Raw genomic sequence first — 24,661 nt, 5'->3', positions numbered from 1 at the left:
GTACAGCTGCATTACATACGAAGGGAACAGAGAGGAGAGCTATCCTAGGTTGATACAGGCAGTGAGGGATTATGTGATGCCCCAGATGAGGAAGGTGCTGCAGTCGTTTCTGGGCTTGGTAAATTATTGTACAAATTTGTGAAGGGATTTGTAGATATTGCATGACTCCTTGGGCGTCTATTCAGAAAGGATATGAAATTTCAGTGGCCTGGGGAATGTAAGTTGCATTCGAAAAATTAAAAGAGAAATTTACAACAAGCCATGTATTGACCTTTTAGAATTATAAGAAGGAGTTTATCCTGTCATATGACGCTCCCAACTGGGTGGTAGGTTGTGTTTTCAGCCACATATTACAGGGTAAGGAGTATCCAATGACACAGGCATCACAGCAGTTAAAAAGAGCTTAAAGGAAACTACTATATGACAGAAAAAGAGGTGTTAGCATCAACATATGGTGTAACTTATTTCAGATGTTAATTGTACAGGAGAAAGTTGAAAATTGCTAACACAGCACTTTATTGTGGTGTGGCAGTTGGAGTTGAAGGATCCTTCCAGGTAAGAGTCATGATGACACAGATGGACGTAGCAAGGAGGATGCGGGTGCAGGCACTACGTCACAGCGAGTGCAAGCAGTTGACACCAACTACAGGCTAGGGCCACATATCGTAGTGCATGCTGAGCAAAAAGAGGAAGTGTTGAATGAAGCACACGAGAAAGTACAGTCTGGGTGAGGAGGATGTACATAACAGATCGGAGACGGGCGGAACGTTATTGGTGGAGAGCAAGGAACTGTGTACCTCGTGTGGAACGGGCAGATGTGAGCCATCAACAAATACCACTACAGAGGTTACTGGAAGCAACCATACATTCAAGATGATTGGAATGGCTGTTTTAGAACCTCTTAGCCATATGTCACTGGGAAACCGATATATTCTTACTACTATTGATCATTTCTAATCATACATTGCAATGGTGGACATTCTGAATCAGCAAGCATGGTTAATAAGTGGTTGCTGAAGTATGGTGTTCCTGAGTTAATAATCATGACACCACGGTACCAACTTCATGTCAGATTTGATGAAGCAATTGTGTCACTTATTGTGGGTTCAAAAGCTAAGGACTAGCCTGTTGCATAGCACGTACATCATACTATTCGCAGGATATTAAGCTATTATTCCAGCAGTTAGCGTAATAAATGGGATGTTTACTTACTCTGTATATTGGAAGCATGCAATTCGAAAATGCTCACCAGCACTCGTCTTGATATAGTGAAACCAAAAATTGGGAGAAATTGAAAGCTGGTCTGGGACTTCCCAAGGACTTTGAAGGCGGTAACAGATGTGTACATCACATAAGCCTAGTTTAAAAGTTGTACCCATTCACATGATATCACGAAATTTCGGTCAAAAATAATAACAGTCGGAAATACTGGAAAGTTATTTGTGCTTCTTCTGAATTGCTTGTTCATTTATCAGCTAATTAACAACTGTACAGAATATGTGTCTTCGTGCTATAAATGATGATACAGTAGTTTGTAAGCAAGGAAACTGCAAATGAAATACAACAGTTATACATTATTTTACGGGAACCGGATATTCTGGAACTATAAATGCATGTTCTGGTATTGAAGTTTCAATTTCTTCTTCAGGCACTACAATCACATAAGAACAGACGTCATGGGGAGAGATAACTACCACTTGAAAGATAAATTCCATTTTTTTGTCGCAAATAATTATTGGGCTAAGTCTCCAGTCAGACATTTTGCTCTCCAAGAAGCACATCTTTTTTTCCTACCAGTCCACAAAGTAGCCCGTCTCTTTAAACCTGAACTATTACGTTACGAAACGGAGGAATGTGTTTCGCTGCAATTTAATCCTATGTGCTATCAGCAAGTGTAGTAGTTTAAAACAAACGGACTTCTAGTGCGTATTTAATTTAATGTAACCCATTGGAGTTTCCGGCTCGAAGACAATATAGGCGTCAGTAGGCAAACGGCCGCTCTCCTTCATAAGGAGAGCAGAAGTTAATTCGCGTCGTGCTTCAAACGTCCGACAGGAAATGAAATGAGCTAGCGACAAAACGCCTTGTTAGGGTAAATATCCAGCCCAGCCCGCTCCACTGCTTCAATCTTGTGATTTTTCTCCGACATTCTAAAAGAGACAACGAGTAATTAAGTTTTCTGAATACATTAGGGAACTCCAGAGAGATTTAGAACAAGTCAGTAGCCCGAAATTAAAGTCTTATTACATACGTGTATAAGAATATGAGATGGAAAAACTTATGCAGAAGGGGAGGGGTCATTCAACTTTGCAAGAGGATTCCCTGGAATTATAAAAGAGCCTGGGAAGAGGAAGCGTCACTAAACATTCTTCCACAGCAGCAAACTCCTAACAATTCTACGGATCCGGATTTATTAAGGGCGCTCCCACGCAACTTGAACACAGAATATAGACAGCGGCAGTAACTATTTAAAGTAGCCATCATTCGTGCCGCTAACAAACATTATAAGATGAAAGCTTCCGTCTCCAGCCGAATTATAACTTTTCCTTGTCTTCCTTACTTTGTCTCTCTTTCTTAATCCGTCTCAATTAATAACTGCTTTTTCTTTCGAGAAATAAATTGCATAAAACTTACGTTGAGGAGACGGGGTAGAGAGCTGTCACGGAACGCTATTGGGAGAGTTGTCTCTATGTGTGTCAAAGAATAGGACACGAGTATCCAGCAGCATTAAATAGCCGCTACAAGTAAAATAAATTTTATGATTTGCCACGACACATTTTTCAAATATATGTATGTATATCCTTTGTTTTAGAATCTTGCGCAGTGTTTACAGCCTGCCAAAATCTAAACTTATATTACGTTTTCGTAAAATACGCGTTTGAAAGGCTTCATAGACATATTCACTTATTTGAATTAGAAGTTCTGAACTAAATGTAATAAACCAGCCTACAGAATTTCGAGCGTAACAGTTACGTAATTCTACAGGAAGATCACAGATTAGCGAAGAGAAAGATAACTGGAACCAGCATATACTAAATGAAAAATTGCACTATGGACTACGAACATAAGAAAATTAATATTCTTACAGATTCAGTGACTTCAGAAAAATATAGTTCGTTGGTCTTCAGCTATGTTAGTAGTACTGCTCGTACAGAAGAAATACCTATCGAAGGTTGAGCACTATACTTATAGCTCTGGGTCCTAATTTATTATAAGCAGTCTTGTACTTTCATAAGGAGACGTGGTCTGGATAGGAACCAGCGGGAATTCGAGAAGGTCGCTCGGTTCGGTTGCTTTACGAGGTAGAGAAGCCTTAATAGCATTCGTAGTGATGGCCGGTTTCTTCGCCAACGTGAGACCTGCCAGCGAGTCCAGCACTGCCATTTCGGCAACGAAGCACATACTTACGGAATATTCACAACATATGAGACCGACGTACGAATTTACAATCTGATTGTATTCTTGACGTCAGAAGGTAGCATTGCATCAGATCGACATTAGATACGCGTAAAAATGCTGTCGGTATTCGAGACATATTTAAATGACTTATTAGATAAGGTCGGCAACTGATTGCCGTGATAAAATACGTGGTTTAGTAAAGTAAACGCCTAATAAAATACGGAACTGATTGATTACAGCTTATATGATAAATAACGTGTCACTCGAAGGAAAGATATAGCAGTTCACATATTTGCTGATTTAAGATGGAGCAACCATACAAATCCATTAGTGAGGAAATAAAAGCAGTAGATATATTCATATATGTAAATAGAGATGCATATTTGAAAAATTCTGTGAAAACATCTCATCTACGAAAAAGTAAATTATTTTTCAAATGAATTTGAATGTTATCCTTGCACCAAGAAATTCAGCCGAATATACGATTGATAGAAGAGGTATAAAAAGGTTCAAGGATGAGAAGTGTAAAAGGTCTGTTTAGTCAACAGGTAAGCTTCATAGAAATACTGGACCAACTCCGAATGTGACGCTACTTTGTGCGTCACGAAACGGCTTACGATACGGAGATCCTACCTTTGAAGAGAAGTAAAATAATCACACTCAACGCACGTTCATGTTGTGAAATGAGAACGGAAAGACAGGACAGGGACCGGAATTTATGTGAAAACGTGAAGGCAGTCTTTCCTCTTGCGAAACATCAGAAAGGGACTATGTGGTCACCATTACGTATCGAAGCGTGACTTTCGTAATTTAGATGCTCATAACTGGCAATGATGGAAAGATTATGGAATTGTACTGGTGACCAACCGGTTGCAGAAGTAACTAGGTAAATATTCTGTTACGTGCGCTACAGTTTCGGATACTTCACAACACAATAACAGTCATTATTTATCTCTATATTTACGTGGATAGGAATTTATTTGATATCTGATGGTGGAAGGAAGATAACAGTTCATTTTCTGGTGCACCATGAGTTAACTTATACTTAGAGCTAACTCGATTGTATAACGATATGACGGGTGGCTGCTCTTATTGAACAAAAATTTCCAGCATTCGCGTGAAATGATTTAACAAACATGAGAAATTCGTACAACGATATTTGGGCTGATATCTGGGGTTCTACTACTCCTGCAGCAAATCACACAGTATTTCACATACCACTCACGATCAATTTAATTACAGGTAGCTGCTGTCTAGGGGAGGGCAGGCAGGAGAGAGAGAGAGAGAGAGAGAGAGAGAGAGAGAGAGAGACAGAGAGAGGGAGTCGGAGAGACTGTCGCACATAACAGTTGAACCTGTCGTGTGATTGGGATGCCTTCCGACCTCTTACCATTTATCCCGCTTGTCACCTGGGCACCGTACAGGTCACTAGAGAGTATGCTGAGCAGTGAGGCGGACTAGCTTATGAGGCCTGTTCGAAGAATTCCGGAACTTCGTCCACAAACTTTTTCTACGCTTACCTTTTACTTATTGTGGACTGTCGTCTTCGAAATATTCTCATCCACAATTGATACACCACTCTCAGCGCCATTTCCACTTGCGGAAGCAGCCTTGGTACGCCTCTTGCTGGATCGCGCGAAGCGTCGTCTTCGAATTTTCTTTTATCTCGTCTGTCGTTGCAAATCTTTGTCCTTTCAACAAGGTTTTCAACTTTGGAAATAAAAAAAAGTCCGCAGGGGCCAGGTAGGAAGAGTACGGAGGGTGGGGCAACAGAGTGATTTCGTTTTTTGTGCAACAGTCACGCACCAACAGAGATGAATGGGCGGGTACGAGATGCAAGAGTCATGAATTGTAGCACCACTATTCAGACCGTTTCCTTCTCACATTTTGTCGCCGGCGTCGCACCACGTCCCGATAGTACCATCGATTAACACTTTGCCCATGTGGCACTAATTCATGATGAACTGATCCTATAAAGTCAAAGACAACTATCAGCATGTCTTTGACACTGGACCTGACGAGATTTTTCTGGTATTGGAGAACCTTTCGCAGCCCATTCTGAACACTGAACCTTGGTCTCAACATCATAACCATTGACCTACGTCTCATCACCAGTTGTGATTCTCTTAAGGAACATCTCTTTCTCATCTACGCGATCTAAATTCTCTTCACAGATTACTAGGTGAAGATCTTTCTGGTCTTGACCCATGAGCCGTGGGACGAACTTGGCGGTGACACGATGCGTTCCAAGATGCTGCGTCAGTATTTCATGACATGATCTGCCGGCCGCGGTGGCCGTGCGGTTCTAGCGCTGCAGTCCGGAACCGCGGGGCTGCTACGGTCGCAGGTTCGAATCCTGCCTCGGGCATGGATGTGTGTGATGTCTTTAGGTTAGTTAGGTTTAAGTAGTTCTAAGTTCTAGGGGACTGATGACCTAAGATGTTAAGTCTCATAGTGCTCAGAGCCATTTGAACCATGACATGATCTAACCAAAATGTTATATTCTTCTGCAATCTCTGGGACAGCCAGTCTTCGACTGATCCACACAATTTCGTTAATGTTCCTGACTTGAGCGTTGTCGGTAGACGTCCTGAGCGAAGGTCACCTTTAACTTCCGTCCGGCCATTTTTAAACCGTGTGAACCATTCGTAACGTCGAGTACAGCCAAAGCACTCATCACCGTAGGCTTGCTGCATCATTTGGCTCTCTTGAGTTTCACGCAAAATTTATTGCAGACGCACTGCTCCCCTAAATCTGTCATCTCTAAATTTTCAAACTGTGCGACACAACGTTCAGCTCAATACAGCACTGAACAATAACTAACAGACATACAACAATGAAACTTCCAACAGTTACACACGAAACACAGGCGGGTGCAGGGATCCCAAACCCATTTCGCTCAAACCACACCACAGGTGCGAAATTACAAATGTTTCTAATTTTCCAACAAACCTCGTATATCGAGAAGGCGTGTCGAAGTGTTAACAAGACTTTCTTTTATAGATGGACTGCGAGTTTTCAGCGAAATAGCAACGAAATGAAGTCTGCCGCTTGTTTAACGCAGAACTTGTTGTGTAACCCGAAGATGAAGGTACCGTGGCAAGTAAACATAGTCACTGCCAGAAGCAACGGCCATTGGCAGGCAGTGGCGTAGACACGCTCAGCCATCAGCCAATGAGTTGTCCGGGGTGAAAGGTAGTAACTTAAATGTGGTATTCTCGGCACATTCTTGACATTGTGGATCTCATAACATTGGATTCCCTAATAATTTCTGAAATGCAATGTGTCATGCGTCTAGTTCCATGGACTATTCCGCGTTGGCCGGCCGGTGTGGCCGTGCGGTTAAATGCGCTTCAGTCTGGAACCGCGAGGCCGCTACGGTCGCAGGTTCGAATCCTGCCTCGGGCATGAATGTGTGTGATGTCCTTAGGTTAGTTAGGTTCAAGTAGTTCTAAGTTCTAGGGGACTGATGACCACAGATGTTAAGTCCCATAGTGCTCAGAGCCATTTGAACCATTTTTATTCCGCGTTGAAAGTCTGTTAAATCCCATCGTGCGGCCAAAATCACGTCTTAAACATTTTCACATGAATCACTTGAGTACAAATGACAGTTCCAACAATGCTCTGCCCTTTCATACCTTGTGTACGCAATACTACCGCCCACTGTATATGTGCATATCACTATCACATGACTTTTGTCACCTCAGTCTTGGCGCCTCCAGCTGTAAAGCTAAGAACCCCGCCACTGTGCCGACGAGTATTATTTCCTCCAATACAACTGTTCTAGGTTTTTGTGATCGTTTCATTTGTATCACAAAAATTGTTCAAATGGCTCTGAGCACCATGGGACTTACCATCTGAGGTCATCAGTCCCTTAGAACTTAGAACTACTTAAACCTAACTAACCTAAGGACATCACACACATCCATGCCCGAGGCAGGAGTCTAACCTGCGACCGTAGCAGTCGCGCGGTTCCGGACTGAAGCGCCTTGAACCGTTCGGCTACCGCGGCCGGCAGTTCTATCACAGTTCACTGTTTTTCTTAGAGATTTCGATGGTACGTCAGATTCTAGTTGTGTCTAACTATTTTCGAATAAGAGATCATACATTTTCTACATTTGGTGAAACGCAATAATTTCTGTTCCTTACCTTCACATCCAGTTATCAATCGCTTCTGGAAGATGTAAGACGACTGCATAGGCACACAACTTCTCTTGTAATAGTACACTGATGAGTAAACTGCAGTAACTGCTAATCAGTAGGAAGACGTCGCTAGAGGCCGTAAGCAGCTCGCTTGTGGTTAGCATTCCTGACGCTCGATAATGGGGTGCCGGGTTCGATTCCCGGCACGGTTGGCGATTTTCCTCTCGAGACTGTGTGTGTGGATTGTCCTCACCATCATCGACACCCGAGTCGCCGACGGTGTGTCAAATAAAAAGACTTGCACCAGGCGGCCGATCTCCCTAGAAGGGGACTCCCGGCCAACAACGTCATAAGCGAATTTCATTTGTCGCTGTCCGTCTCCTCCCCCTTAGCTGAGGGGTCAGCGCGTCTGACTGACATGCAGCGCGGCCGGATTCGATGCCCGGCCGGGTCGGAGATTTTCCCCGCTCAGGGGCTGGGTGTTGTGTTGTCCTTAACATAATTTCATCATCATCGACAGGCAAGTCGCCCGACGTGGTGTCAGCTGAAAAGTCTTGCAACTCGGCGACCGTACTGCAAATACGTGTGTCACCATCTACTTCCATTAACGGAGAAAATACAGAATAAAAGTGTCCTAACACACCGAAAAGAACGGTAAACAAGGCTACTGGTTCAAAAATTACGTCATGCTGCAAAATGTGCGGTAGTTATGAAGGTACCTGCACAAAAATTTCTTAGCGTCATTTAAGACCGAAAAATAACAAATCTCACTAAAGATGGTACAGAAAGCGCTAAAATATACACTCCTGGAAATTGAAATAAGAACACCGTGAATTCATTGTCCCAGGAAGGGGAAACTTTATTGACACATTCCTGGGGTCAGATACATCACATGATCACACTGACAGAACCACAGGCACATAGACACAGGCAACAGAGCATGCACAATGTCGGCACTAGTACAGTGTATATCCACCTTTCGCAGCAATGCGGGCTGCTATTCTCCCATGGAGACGATCGTAGAGATGCTGGATGTAGTTCTGTGGAACGGCTTGCCATGCCATTTCCACCTGGCGCCTCAGTTGGACCAGCGTTCGTGCTGGACGTGCAGATCGCGTGAGACGACGCTTCATCCAGTCCCAAACATGCTCAATGGGGGACAGATCCGGAGATCTTGCTGGCCAGGGTAGTTGACTTACACCTTCTAGAGCACGTTGGGTGGCACGGGATACATGCGGACGTGCATTGTCCTGTTGGAACAGCAAGTTCCCTTGCCGGTCTAGGAATGGTAGAACGATGGGTTCGATGACGGTTTGGATGTACCGTGCACTATTCAGTGTCCCCTCGACGATCACCAGTGGTGTACGGCCAGTGTAGGAGATCGCTCCCCACACCATGATGCCGGGTGTTGGCCCTGTGTGCCTCGGTCGTATGCAGTCCTGATTGTGGCGCTCACCTGCACGGCGCCAAACACGCATACGACCATCATTGGCACCAAGGCAGAAGCGACTCTCATCGCTGAAGACGACACGTCTCCATTCGTCCCTCCATTCACGCCTGTCGCGACACCACTGAAGGCGGGCTGCACGATGTTGGGGCGTGAGCGGAAGACGGCCTAACGGTGTGCGGGACCGTAGCCCAGCTTCATGGAGACGGTTGCGAATGGTCCTCGCCGATACCCCAGGAGCAACAGTGTCCCTAATTTGCTGGGAAGTGGCGGTGCGGTCCCCTACGGCACTGCGTAGGATCCTACGGTCTTGTCGTGAATCCGTGCGTCGCTGCGGTCCGGTCCCAGGTCGACGGGCACGTGCACCTTCCGCCGACCACTGGCGACAACATCGATGTACTGTGGAGACCTCACGCCCCACGTGTTGAGCAATTCGGCGGTACGTCCACCCGGCCTCCCGCATGCCCACTATACGCCCTCGCTCAAAGTCCATCAACTGCACATACGGTTCACGTCCACGCTGTCGCGGCATGCTACCAGTGTTAAAGACTGCGATGGAGCTCCGTATGCCACGGCAAACTGGCTGACACTGACGGCGGCGGTGCACAAATGCTGCGGAGCTAGCGCCATTCGACGGCCAACACCGCGGTTCCTGGTGTGTCCGCTGTGCCGTGCGTGTGATCATTGCTTGTACAGCCCTCTCGCAGTGTCTGGAGCAAGTATGGTGGGTCTGACACACCGGTATCAATGTGTTCTTTTTTCCATTTCCAGGAGTGTATTTAGGTAAAGATAAGATGAACAAAGGGTGTCTTGTGTAAGGCGGAATATCTCTCCAATTTTTCTCAGCAAGCTCAGAAAGAAAGGTAAAATATGATTAATCAAGCTCTAATATTCGAAATACATCAGAGATGATGAAGCACATAGGCTATGCCAGGTCGCGGCACGATGTCGCTCCGACTGTGTGAGATGTCCTCCGACAGCAGCGGATGTCCACCTCTACCCTCATTTCCATGGGCACCGGACTTTTCAGCAACTTTAAACAGATACAGAGTTGCCACCGCCATGTTAAATAGAGGAAGGATGGGTTCCCATCGAAGTAGTGAAGCAACACTTGCCCAGGAAGAGAAGCGGGATCTTTCCTTCCGTGATGCAGTGCGTCGGGTGCTTCACTCATTAATAATTCATTTGGCGAAAATTATGATAATGAAATCGAACAATCTACACCTTTTGTCTGCTTGTTGTATTGAGCATTTTGAGTAGTAATTATTGGATCCGGAAACAATGTAAGGTGGCAGTTATTTCGGTGTGCACATTAATTAAAATTGATCCCGTCTCTTTCCACTGGCCAACGTCTTGATTTATTTCTGCTGATAAATCGAAACTTTCTGTGTCCGAAATAAATTTCTACTAATATTTATTTTTACATGAGGTTACAATGTCTGTAACAAAGTTTTTCGTTTACGTTTGGCCCAGTATAATCTCGTTGCTCATTTTTTTAATGTGCTTGCTCAGTGGGTAAGTGCCTGGCTACAAATGCGGACGTCCGATCTCGATTCAGTCCTGAGTCTATTCCTCTTACATATTCCATTCTTCTACTTAGACAATGGCTTGTTACTGGGAAAAATGTTAAGTTGCATCGTAGTTCAGAGCCCGCGTTAAACTGCAGGTCCTCCTATAACTGGCTAGGGAGGCTATTTCGATGATCAGAGGAAGGCAAATGGATAGCAGAATGTGTAGTATAGCACTGTGCTGTTGAAAGACGACGGTTTTACTTTACTACTGCATTGTAAACATCTTGTTTACCTTCCATGATACAGCTACTAATCTACACAGGTTGGGTAAAAAGTAGTGGCAATACGGCTATAATTCATTCCAGACGTTACTGTCAGACGTCCACTGTGTTACATGCTATGAACGTAATCGTCCCGCATCTCGATCACCTTCCCACACAGAGGTAGAAGGCGTTTTTCTCTTTCGATCTCTTGGAAGAACCGCCCTGTCGCACGGATAATGTCTTGTCTTGTGTTGTGGCGCGTACCACGAAGAGGTTCCTTCATTTCGGCCAACAAGTCATAATCCCACGGACTCATATCTAGTGAATACGGTGTCTCCCACCCCCAAATACGCAGGAGCTGCTGCACGTGGTTCCTCTTGTGGCATCGTGCACTGTCGCGAAGAATGACGGGGCGCAGCGCCAGAAGGAAACAACGTGCCAAGCCAATCGTGATCCACGCAAGTTGTCGTGTTTCGTAAACATACTATTACGGAACTCCAAGTGTCCTTGCGCGCTTTCAGACAGTGCACACTGCAACTGACTCGAACACAGCCGCCGCCGCTCACTGCACTGCTTCAGCTGACCCTCTGCTATCAGCGTCAGAGAGCATTTGGCGTATTTTCTTCAAGTTATGTCGGTGTTGGCACTACTTTTTATCCAACCCATGTAAATAAGTTCCGGAAGGTACTAATTTGTTAAGACTTTAGAGACTGTAAATTAGAGAGAATTTTCTTTTGAAAATCTTCAAATATAAATCGCAGATATTCGTTTCAATGCCCTTTGTGCTAAGTAACGTAACTCAAAATAATTTTCTTCATATACATTGCCTAACAAAAAGTGAAGCACCCAGAAGCAGGAGAGGAAAAGAAGTGAAACTTCACAGGCTGAGAGGGTTTGTGATGTTACTTCAGTGATTACAACATCGAGAAAAATGTACAAAGAACTTGGCAACATAAGGCTACTTATCGGTATGGCGATGCACCCCCACTAGCCTGGGTATGCGCACTGATTCACTCAGTGGTCGTACTGACACCGATACGGAACATTACAGCAAGAAGGCCGATATACAGTATTCAGTTTTTCCAAGTTGTTTCACCGCGGAAGATTGTAAACCCACCCCTCCTTTCAGTCATCATACGAACGTCGAAATGACGGATATTGAGATAACCGATCGCAGGAATGGAAAAGTAACTATAATCGCTTAATGGTGGAAAGGCATCAGGACCTAATGATATACCTATAAGATTCTATAAAGATAACGAGAAAGGACTTGCTCCCCTTCTAGCAACAGTGTATCGTAGGTCGGTGTTTCAACGAAAGGTACCTAACGGCTGCAAAAAAGCACAGGTCATTACCGTTTTTAAGAAGGGTTCTAGGGCAGATGCACATAATTATCGGCCTATATCGTTAACGTCAACCGGTTGTAGAATCATAAAATATGTTGTATACTCAAGAATTATGATGTTTTTGGAAACCAAAATCTCCTCTGTTAAAATCGACACGGATTCCACAGCCGGAAGTCTTGCGAAACTCAGCTCGCTCTGTTCCTCCATGAGATTCATAGCGCCATATTCCTTGACTTCGGAAAAGTATTTGACACCGTCACGATCAACTGTTTCCTGAGAAAAATGCTTTTCTGAGTGGATACAAGACCTCTTTTAAGATACATCCCAAATGATCAAAAGTATCCAAACACCCCCGAAAAATAGGTTTTTCATATTAGGTGCATTGTGCTGCCACCTACTGCCAGGTACTCCATATCGGAGACCTCAGCAGTCATTAGACATCGTGAGAGAGCAGAATGGGACGTTCCGCGGAACTCACGGACTTCGAGCGTGGTCAGGTGATTTGGTGTCACTAGTGTCATACGTCTGTACGCGAGATTTCCACTCCCCTAAACATCCCTAGGTCCCCTGTTTCCCATGTGATAGTGAAGTGGAAACGAAAAGGGACACGTACAGCACAAAAGCGTACAGGCCGACTTCGTCTGTCGACTGACCGAGACCGCTGACAGTTGAAGAGGGATTTAATGTATAATAGGCAGACATAAATCCAGACCGTCACACAGGAATTCCAGATTGCATCAGGATCCAGTTCAAGTACTACGACAGTTAGGCGGGAGGTGAGAAAACTCGGTTTTCAGGGCTGAGCGGCTGCTCATAAACCACACATCACTCCGGTAAATCCCAAACGACGCAGGTGTCCGGATTCTTTTGATCACACAGTATATTGCTCTTAACGGAAAAAAACTGACAGATATGAAAAGGTTTTCAGATACTGTTACCAGTCACAAATTATTTATTTAGCGACATATTTTCAGGTGATAACTCATCATCAGACTATATTTGCATTACAAAAACTGTGATGAAACGGAAGGATAATCTGGTATGAGGTGACATCGCTTTGTATATTCGTCTACTTCAGCACATAACAAGAATGCCACGCCACAAGAACGACGTGAGTGACTGTGTGTGTGAAATCTTATGGGACTTAACTGCTAAGGTCATCAGTCCCTAAGCTTACACACTACTTAACCTAAATTATCTTAAGGACAACACACACACACACCGATGCCCGAGGGAGGACTCGAACCTCCGCCGCGACCAAGTGAGTGGGTGTTTTATAAATATTTTCATATGAACAACAGACCATTATATTAAATGACCTGGCCTCATACTAGATTATCCTTTTCTCTCTTCACAGGATGAACACAACAGTTGTGTAAAGAAACTTTAATATCTGTACACACGTATGTTAAATTCTTTTGTAATGCCAATATAACGTGATGATAAGGGATCACCTTGAACGATGTCGCTAAATAAATAATTTAGTAATGTACATATATGACAAATTTCTGGAAACAGTATCTGCCGTAAAATATAGGAGTAACTATGCAGAGCGAACCTTAAGTGGAATGACCACATAAAAGAATAATAGAAAAAGCAGATGCCAGATTATGATTCGTAGGAAGAGGCTTAAGGAAATGTAGTTCATCCACGGATTTGATGGTTTACAAGGCGCTTGTTCGATCGATTCTTAAGCACTGTTCATCAAACTGGGATTCTCGACGGGTAGGACTATAGAAGAGATAGAAAAGAGCCAACAAACAGCGGCGTGTTTCGTCACGGGATCGTTTAATCTGCACGAGGGAGTTACAGAGATGCTCAAAAAACTCCACTGTCAGACGTTACAAGACAGGCGTTATGCACCACGGACAGGCTTACTATCGAAATTTCGGGAAAACACGTTCCGTGAAGAGTCGTACAGCATACTATTTCCGCCCAGATACAGATCAGGAAAAGACTACGACGAGAAAATTCGAGCTATTAGAGTTAATATAGAGGCTTCTATAGGAGACGTGTGGATACCGCCGGCTAAGCGCAAACAGTTCGAAGAGACACGTACCATCTGTGGACGAACATTGTCCCGTTGAAAAATCGCATCACGGTACTGTCGCATGAGAGGTAACACACGAGGACGCAGAATGTCCCTGACGTACCGTTGTTCTGCGAGAATTCCCCCAATCACTACCAGCCGCGATCTGAAGTCAGACCCGAAGGCTCTCCAACCGTGAAGACAGGAGTAACAAGGACGTGCGTCTCCAAAATATTGGAAGAGTGGGACCTCTCCCGACGTGGGCGCCATACTAATCGACGTTGGTCATACAGGGTAGAGCAGAACCGCGACCCATCGCTGAATACAATGCGACGCCATTCTCTACGTAAGCATCCCAGTCACGGCACCATTCCAAAAACACACGTCTCTCTTGTGGTGTTAACGGCACCCAACGTATGGGACGGTGATTCTACAGTCTGGCTGCTGTTAACCTCCAGACCATGATACGGGATGAAACAGAATGTTGAGCCGGCCGCTGTGAGCGAGCGGTTCGAGGCGCTTCAGTACGGAACCGCGCTGCTGTTACGGTCGCAGGCATGGATGTGTGTGATGTCCTTAGGTTAGTTAGGCTTAAGTCTAGGGGACTGATGACCTCAGATGTTAAGTCCCATAACATTTAGAGCCATTTGAAGCATTTGAACAGAATGTTGCACGAAATCCGATATTTGTTCTCGGATCGTAGGCGCCGATGGTGCCCAATACGGTGATCCTCCTTTATGGTGGTTAGAGTGGTCGACCGAAACCTTGATAACTAGTATGACTGCACTGACATTTTCAAGCAGTCTAAAACTGGGGCACCATCACATCCGAATGTCCCACAAATCTGGATACTGCATGATTCGACCAGCTGGCCAATCGGAGGCACAGAGCGGCTCCTTATAAACTCTGTCAGGTGCTGACAATGCTGTCTCATAAGAATACGCGGCATCTCTGTGGCTTTGAAAATGGCCACTCGCCATCAGACGGTGTTCATGCCCCATATTTACATTACCAGGCCTGGTAACAACATTAAACACGAACAGCGCCAGTGCAGTCTGGCGGCCTTCTACCTGTCACAGAGAATTGCAATTCTTATCATTTACATATCCGCCGATGGTGTGTACGAGTAAGAGGTTGCAGGCCCGCCCTGTTAGTCGTGCGGTCTAACGCACTGCTTTCCGGGCGGGAGGGCGTGCCGCTTCCTCGCACGAATCCGCCCGGCGGATTAGTGTCGAGGTCTGGTGTGCTAGCCAATCTGAGGATGGTTTTTCAGGCGGTTTTCCATCTGCCTCGGCGAATGCGGGCTGGTTCCCCTTATTCCGCCTCAGTTACACTATGTCGGCGATAGCTGCGCAAACACTTTCTCCACGTACGCGTACACCATCATTACTCTACCACGCGAACATTGGGGTTACACTCGTTTGGTGTGAGACGTTCCCAGAGGGGTCCACTGGGGGCCGAACCGCACAATAACCCCTGATTTGGTATGGGGCGGCGGTGGGGTGAGTGGACTGCTGTAGCCTGTTGTGGGGTTGTGTACCACTGAGGCTATGGTGGGGAGAAGCCTTTCCGTCGTTTCAAGGTCCCCAGTTCCAAACAATACAATGCAATATAAGAGGTTGCAGACTATGTCTTCTTGGTACTTCATTTTTGGTGTCAGACATACAAGAAATGTATTCGCAGTTGCGAATGTGAAAAACCACGATCTGTATAATTGATTGAAGACAGTGAAACTTTGTGCCGGACTATGATTCGAATCAGGATTTCCCGCTTATTACCAGCGGTCACCTTACCATTCGGCTATCCGAGCACGACTCACGGTCAGACCAAAACCTCCATATGGCGCCAGCGATGTGTCCACATCCTGTACTCGCACATCCATTATGTATATTCCCGTTCATGGGAGACATTTGACTTGAAAGTCTCTTGCCCGGTGTCGGCGGATAAATACATATTGCAGTGCCTGTGTTACTCCGAATTACGTTACAAAGTTACTTCGCACTTGTACGCATGAATGTCCGAAGGAACTTTGCATCGTAATTCGCAATAACACAAGCACCACAATAACGTATTTTTTGTCACATGTACGCAGCCTCCTTCTTCAATAAACTAATCAAGAAACAGCAGGCTATCAACTACGAGAAGAACAGGTTGGTTTTCGATGTGGGAGACCATGCTCCGAAAAAATGAAGGGCTTATTTCAATAGTGGTACAGGTCCATTTTTGTTCATTCTGAGATACAGAGTCCTAAAGTTAAATGAGCGCTGAAAATTCTGCAGTTGAGATACCAGAAATATTCAAGTATATGGCCTCTTGCTAGAGACGAACCTTTCTGTCTGTTTGTTTCGACCATTAATTTCAGAAGCATTATAGACAGAAAAGTGGAGTTAATGGAATTGTACCACTATTGTAATAAGCCCTTTAAATATTTCTTATGTGAAACGTAGTAGAACAATGCATACAGTTCCACTGCATTGAAACTTCGTTTATTTTTTTAAAAAAAAGGCATTTGACTGTATACACCGAGAATCATTGTGGATTATTGTAAATCTATATGGAATTCAATGATTTTTCAGAAACCTGAATCTAGATTCGAGTTGCAGTTTAAGAACGGAAGATGAGAACACCCCTTACTTTAGCATTCTGACAGGCGTCAGACAAGGATGCATTTTGTCACTATTTCTTTTCATATATGTCGTTGATTTCATAATGATAAAAACTATGGACTATTCCAGCACAGCCATACGTTTAAAGGAACAATATAGGTTTACGGATCTGTATTTTGCTGACGATATCTTTCTTATGGTAGAAACACCACGAAGTTTACAATTAATGACTACAAAGTTGGATGGAATGGCCAGTTATGAACGGTTAAAAATAAGTAGCGATGAAACAAGACAGTGCCCTTAAGTGGTGGAAATGTATCTACTCAAATTTTAGTGTAACAGAAGGCACTGAAAGATGTGACCGATTTCCATATTTCGGCAACCTTATCTATGTAACTGGGATGTAGATGTGGACTTCACTAGCAGAAATGGGGAATATTCTGCACTCTTCCAACGAATCCGACCCATATGACAACTGGACCTTCGGTTTCACTCCTCTATCATCCTTCATGATCGAAAGAAACATGGTGCGAGACCTGGAAAATGTCAACAAAATCAGCACACAAGCTCAATGTTTCTCATCAATAATGCTTGAGGCGAATTTTGAAGATCAGATATCGCAACCACGTTTCAAATGGTGAAGTGCTGAGAAGAAGTGGTCTACGCAGAATGCACAAAATCGTTGCTGAAAGAAGTTTGAAACAAACATGATCCGCTCATGAAAGGTGGAAGAATTCCGAAATCAGTACTGCTGTGGAAACCAACGGATGGATACAGAAGTAGAGGAAGACGGCGAACGATCTGGAAACGAACATTTGCAAAGGATCTTCAACACATGGACATGAACTGGGAGGTAGCTGGAAACTTGGCAGCTCATCGATTTCCCTGGAGGAAACTTGCTGCCCAGTATGCTACTTGGCATTGGAGCTGTTCAAATGGCTCTGAGCACTATGGGATTTAACATCGGAGGTCATCAGTCTCCTGGAACTTAGAACTACTTAAACCTAACTAACCTAAGGACATCACAAACATCCATGGCTGAGGCAGGATTCGAACGTTTGACCGTAGCGGTCGCGCGGTTCCAGACTGAAGCGCCTAGAACCGCTCGGCTACACCGGCCGGCTAGCATTGAAGCAATTTAGTCTAAGCATAGGGTGTCCATAATTAAAGTTTCAGTTTCAAAACGTCGTAGAAAGAGAAATTTGACCAATAGATGGCGCTGTAAGTGTCAGAATGCGCTCACCAAAAGACAGGCGGCGCACAGCTGTTACTCTGTTTGCGTGCGAGACGCCCAGCATGACCATCTCAATGAAGGATGACGCGCGGCTGGTAAGGTTCTTCAACACCACAATGACTGTGGGCCAGTAGATCTGTAGAAGTTCCGGGCGGTCAAGGGTAAGAAAAAAGACGTTGTTTAGCTGTCTGCTAAGAGTCTGAAGAAAATTATTACAGAATTCGAGAAGACGGGTTCTTTTGATGTGCAATGTTACAGAGAGACGAAAGCGGTTGATCCGACGTCTGTCGATGATGTGGCCACAGCACTGCAGTAGGGGCCGAGAGGTGGTGTGCAGACATGCAGTACACGAGGAACTGCCCGAATGTTGGACATGGCTGCGAGCACGGTGTACAAAATCCTACGAAACATTTTGTGTTGCCATCCGTACAAAACCATCCATTTTCAGAAGTTGTTTCCGTCTGACCTGCCAGCAAGACAAACGTTCGCTCTGCAATTTCTTGCTCGCATGGAAGTGGACAATGAATGACCTGGACAGACGACGCCCATTTCCATTTCCAAGGACATGTCAATATGCAGAATTGCAGAGTATGGGCAACGGAAAATCCGCACGCACATCAACTGGTACCACTTCATTCTGACTATGTGGTGTGCGTTGAGGGCATCGTTTATCGTTGGACCGTTTTTTTTGAGGAGATGATTACTGCGTGTCATGTTAACTGTTCCGTCACTGGTAAACGCTATGAGAGACTTCTGCAAATCAACGTCATTACAACCCTTCAAAAGCGTGGATCTGTGGGTAGGATCATTTTTACGCAAGATGGGGCTCCTCCGCACGTTGTGCAGCGGCATTTCCTAAATGCTAGAATTATCAGCTGTCATTTTCCTACAGCCTGGACGTCCATATCACCTGATCTTAATTCTTCTGACTTCTAGCTGTGGGTTACCCGAAAAATATTGTGTTCAATGCTCCAATTACGAACGTAGTTGAACTGTAGGCACGCGTTGAGCGAGGCATTCTGAATGTAACCCCTGACATATACCGATCTGTTGTGGAACATGCTGTTTCTGGTTTTTAAATTGTGGCAGAAAACGGTGGATAGAATGTTGAGTATGTCTCGCGCAAGTCTCACGGCAGCTACATATCGATGTCATTTTTATGCGGTTTTTAGCCTACGGACAAGCAAACCCCGTTTTCATTTTGCTTATTATGCGGTTTTTAGCCCCGAACAGTTAAAAAACCGATGCAAATTGCTTTCTTTGCTGTTTTGGCCTCAGGACAATTAAAAGCCGAATGTTCCCATCCGATGTGGTACGGCCTTTCCGTGGTGGATGGGCTTACCTAACTAACAGTGCCACAACTGTTGACTGCCGAATTAGTGAAGTCATGGACATTGAAGAGTGTGGAAGATGTAATGTGCAACTCAGACCAGAGCAGCGTATTGCGATTCATCTGTCATTTGGTACCGGCCCCATTTACGTTAAGACGCTTGGAGCATCTATTGGTAAAATTTCAGTTACATCCTCTTGTTTGTTACTTAACGTTTCTCCCTGCGTCAATAATATGCTGTTCAAATTTGACATAATTCTAAGCAACGGTTCTCTTCTACAGCGTTTTGAAACTGGAACTATAATTATGGACACCCTATAAGTAACTGTAATACTCCGAGCGTTTATTCTTTCATGTTCCCATTACCTGATGTCGCCTCCCAATCTGTGGTTAAAAAGAACGATAGTTCAAATGGTTCAAATGGCTCTGAGCACTATGGGACTCAACTGCTGAGGTCATTAGTCCCCTAGAACTTAGAACTAGTTAAACCTAACTAACCTAAGGACATCACAAACATCCATGCCAGAGGCAGGATTCGAACCTGCGACCGTAGCGGTCTTGTGGTTCCAGACTGCAGCGCCTTCAACCGCACGGCCACTTCGGCCGGCTAGAACGATAGTAATCAAGTATCAACCTTCCTAATAAATGAAATCTATTTTAATGTTGGTGCTGTTGCAATCTTCCTCATCATGCGGCTGGAGAACCACGACAATTAACCTCGCTGTCTCGTCACTCGTCAACGATTCACCGTCTATATTCTAGTAATTAAGTACGTGGGTCTTAGCAAATGCGTCAACAGTCGGCGGAAGCACCGCTATGTTAAGCGTCAAACTATCTCTAGAAACGACTTTTCAATAAAACTCTCCTTCAGTTTCAGAGCTTTCGTATAAACAAAAGTTGCAGCCGCTGCCGCAAACGCACATTCTAAATGAAATCGAGGGAAGACTATTTATAACGAGAAAGTAAGCTGAATAAAGTTGGCGAAATTATTAACAGCAAGCGCGTTCCTTCCTGCGAGAGAGACAGGGGGAAATAAAACTCGCGCCAACTTTGGGGATGGGCTGTGTTTTGCTGCGCGCCAGATAAAACCTTACAGCTGACTGTCCGCAATATAACGCGCAGTTATTTCTCATTTTATTTACAGCAAGCAGAATCGGCCAGGATGAGTGTTATAAACAATGTCCCCGTGTGCAGCGCAATCTCCTGCTATAAAATGATGAACAGCAGTGAACCATAAATCAACGGTAGTTATTTACAACTAGATGCAATGGTAAGATGGCATCCGTCCATACACACTGAGCCTATTAACTGATGGACTTCCCTTCAATAAACTTTTAATACGTGGTATTTACAAAAATAAAATGACTCTTCCTAGAGACATCTTATTCAGTCGCATGAGATCACAATGTTAAGTGTTTAATTACTCCAGTAAAATGATTAATAATTTTTTATTTCCTGTTTAATAACAGAAAACCAAAATTAGTGCAGATTAGTATATCATTAATCTTACAAGAATTATCTGAAACGTGGAAAACATGAAAATAAGGCATTTCAAGTCCTTTATCATGAGAAAGTTGAGTTTCATAGTAATAATATTTCTTATCCAGTAATGCTAAGAGTTTATGAGATATAGATCAAACCCTTCCATTATTATCAGTCAACCGTTTCTGCAAAGATATGAATGATTCTGAAAAGCCTTCCTGACTTATACCAGGATTATAAAATCGTTCCTTTAGAGACACAGAATCAGACTTCCACTTGAGGACTAGTTTATATGACTGCAGAAAACTTTCTAATATGTTGTATATATTGACAGGAAATTCATATTTAATGCTGTAGAGATCGGAATACGATTCATCCTCTTCTCTCAGATGACGTGATATGGTGTTTAATGATAATACTGGAGGAGCATCGGAAAAAGAACGTAAACGCTGTACAAATGTCTCGTGCGTCTACAACAGGAATACAGCTACTCTGACGAAAGTTTCTAGCAGAGGCGATAACATAGCTGGTCGTTCCCGTGATAATCAGCTTTGTTTCTCACTTCTGCGTCAGAGAAGGTAGTGGAAAATTCAGTTATCTTCCTTAGTAAGCGTGAGGTTTGTTTGCAAGAACAGCACAAGAAACGGTTAAACCCACGATCTGTAATGGTGTTCTTTTTCCTGAGTACCCCATCGTATGATATCTACCAAACTTAGTTTAGTGAGAGATGAAGCTTTCATTTCTATCGTATTCTGAATCGTATAATAAAGTTATATGTGATTTAAAACATCATTGTCCATAATTTCCCATTATGTGACAACTACCAAATTTAGATTAGGGAGAGCTGAATTTTTCCTCTTTACTATGTACTGAATCGTATAATAATGTGCTATGTCATTTAAAACACCATGGCGAGTCTCATTATGAATTATTTTTAATTCCAAACGTGATTGACTCCGATATTTCTAAGCGTAAAATAATTTTAAGTGATTCCTTTAGCCAGTCAGAGTACAATAAAATTGGTATCACTTCCTTCACTCGTTACCTTCCTTTTTATAAAACACACGATAATGTCAAGATTCACTAGTTTCCCTGTTTTCTACAAAAGTAACTATCCTCTTCTAGTAGTAGTTTATCGTAGGTCGCTGACGTAACAACGGTACGAAGCGGTTGGAAAAATCGCAGTTTTCAAACCGAGTAGCCGGAGAGGTGCACATAATTGTACACCAATACCGCTGGCTCAACCTGTTGCAGAATTATGTAACACGTTTTATATTAACGCATTGTGACCATTTTACAGAGCTAAAATTTCCAGTACAAAAAAAAAAAAAAAAAAAAACACGGATTCCGCAAACAGACTTGTGAAACTTAGAACAGTTTGTTCGTCCATGAGATCTAGATCGCGAAGACAATGGAGCGTAGGTCGGCGTCGTTACCCTGCACTTCCGGAAGACCTTTGATACAGTTCCGGTCGTTTACTGAACAAAACAAGAGCTTACCGAGTATCGAATCAGATTTATGACTGGACTCAGGATATTCTAGCAGACAGAAATTAGCTCGACGTTCTTAGCACTACGAAATGAATCGGCGTAAAAGTAAGTACGCTGCTGCTACGGTCGCAGGTTCGAATCCTGCCTCGGACATGGATGTGTGTGATGTCCTTAGGTTAGTTAGGTTTAATTAGTTCTAAGTTCTAGGGGACTGATGACCACAGCAGTTGAGTCCCATAGTGCTCAGAGCCATTTGAACCATTTTTGAAGTACGCGAGCACTGCGCGGCTGTATAGGACAGGTGGTCGGCCACGGATTTGGTGGAGGAACCATTCCGGCGTTAGGAAAGCCATGCAAAACTTAAATCAGGCAGAGCAAACACCATCTCCCTCAGAGGTCAGTGACTTCACAGCTGCACCGCTTCATCCGGTGCATGTATAACTTAAGTGCTGCAAGTACTTGCTCAGTTGAAGACATGTATTTCACAGTAGCGAAGATGAACAGGTGCTTATAGTTCTCAAGGTATGCACTTTAGATCCCATGTTTATTGAATATTTGTTTTTTGCTTTCATCCATGCTAAAACTCTTTAAAAAAGAAAGCAAAGAGCTCGCAATAGCAGATATTTTCTTTCGCAGTATCGAAGATGAAGTACTCATAACTCTTAAGGTATGCATTTTAGAGCCCATGTTTACTATACTTTTGTGCTTCTAATGATCGTCCCTGTCATATCTTTGAATATTGACAATTTCTCATGGGACACGTTGTATATGCAATGCCTACTAATCACAAAAATTTGTACTGGTAAATCGTCTCTGAGCGAAACTTGCCACGAACTTCAAAATAAATTATACAGCAACTTCACGTGTTACAATACGTAATGCGCAGCACGATAAAAAAGATACGTGCCGTATGGGAGTACAATAGTATTTTCGCTTATCATGATAGTATTAGTTACCATCTCATGTTCTTCCCATAGAGTCGAATTACCAAATGTTCAGATGTGTGTGAATTCTTAAGCGACCCTAGACTTACACACTACATAAACTAACTTATGCTAAGAACAACCACACGCCCACGCCCGAGGGAGGAGTCGAACCTTCTGCGGGACGTGCCGCACAATCTGTGACATGGCGCCTCAAACCACGCGGCCACTACGTGCGGCGTCCAATTACCGATGAGAAAATTCTTTCTGGTAAAAATTGGAAAAACAACTGTTTAGAGCTTGATGAAACATCATCCTGATGAAAAACTAGCAATTAGCCTTTAATTTTGAAGAATGCACTGTTTATGACTTCAGGAACCGCGTGACTGCTACGGTCACAGGTTCGAATCCTGCCTCGGGCATGGATGTGTGTGATGTCTTTAGGTTAGTTAGGTTTAAGTAGTTCTAAGTTCTAGGGGACTGATGTCCTCAGATGTTAAGTCCCATAGTGCTCAGAGCCATTTGAACGCATTTGAACCACAATGTCGAGAGATATGAAGCGGAACGAACTAGCCTTAATTGTATGTGAACAAAACTGCAAGTTACGATTCATCGGCTGGAAAATGGGAAACCGCATTTTCTCCAACAGCGACTGCATACGAAACACTTTTACGTCTCAAACTGGGACACTGCTCAAGTGTATAGGAGCCATATCAGCCCAGACTGGCATGGGACATCTAGCGTAGCCAGAGATGGAAGGTGCGATTGATGAAAGCCTTGACGGACTGTCGAGAAAGTGCAACCAAAACGCTGAAAAATGTTCAGTGGCAGACACTTGTAGAAAGACGCCGTAAATATCACGAGAACCTAGGAATAAAATTGACTTACAGGGTAAAACTAACAGTATCCCTTGGATTCCAATGTTTCATTTCCAAAGAGATCGTGTAAATAAAAGTACAGAAACAACAGGTCACACTGAGGCGTCCAAGCATTCTTCCCACGCTCCAATCGCGAACAGAAGGAGAAGGAACCTCAATATTTGGTACAATAAAGGCCGCCCTCTGCCAGTCGCTTCACAGGGATTCGTAGAGTGTAGACATGAATGCAGACAGCTGTTTGCTACGGAGTTGAAATCATAACCATAAAAGAGGCTGACATAAGCTTTTATTCTTCTCTTTCTGATGCAATTTCCGCGGTTTGCCGAGATAAGTGACTGGTCTTCCTTGTGTACCGCCATAGCACTTCAGGGATTTGCTGGAACCTCTGCTACGTCGTCATCATATACTTTCAACGTGTGAGGTAGCGCAGCGGCTAGGAAACTGGCCTTACATTTGTGAGATCACTGTTTCAGATCTCCTACCGAGCATCCGAATTTCCGTTTCGCGCTGTGTCCGAAAATAAGGTCTGGCGAATGCTGAGATTTTCAAAGGGGGCGAGGCATACTTTCTACCCATCCTC

Source organism: Schistocerca piceifrons, chromosome X, assembly GCF_021461385.2.
Source record: "Schistocerca piceifrons isolate TAMUIC-IGC-003096 chromosome X, iqSchPice1.1, whole genome shotgun sequence".
Classification (NCBI taxonomy): domain Eukaryota; kingdom Metazoa; phylum Arthropoda; class Insecta; order Orthoptera; family Acrididae; genus Schistocerca; species Schistocerca piceifrons.
This window is presented reverse-complemented; position numbering follows the sequence as displayed.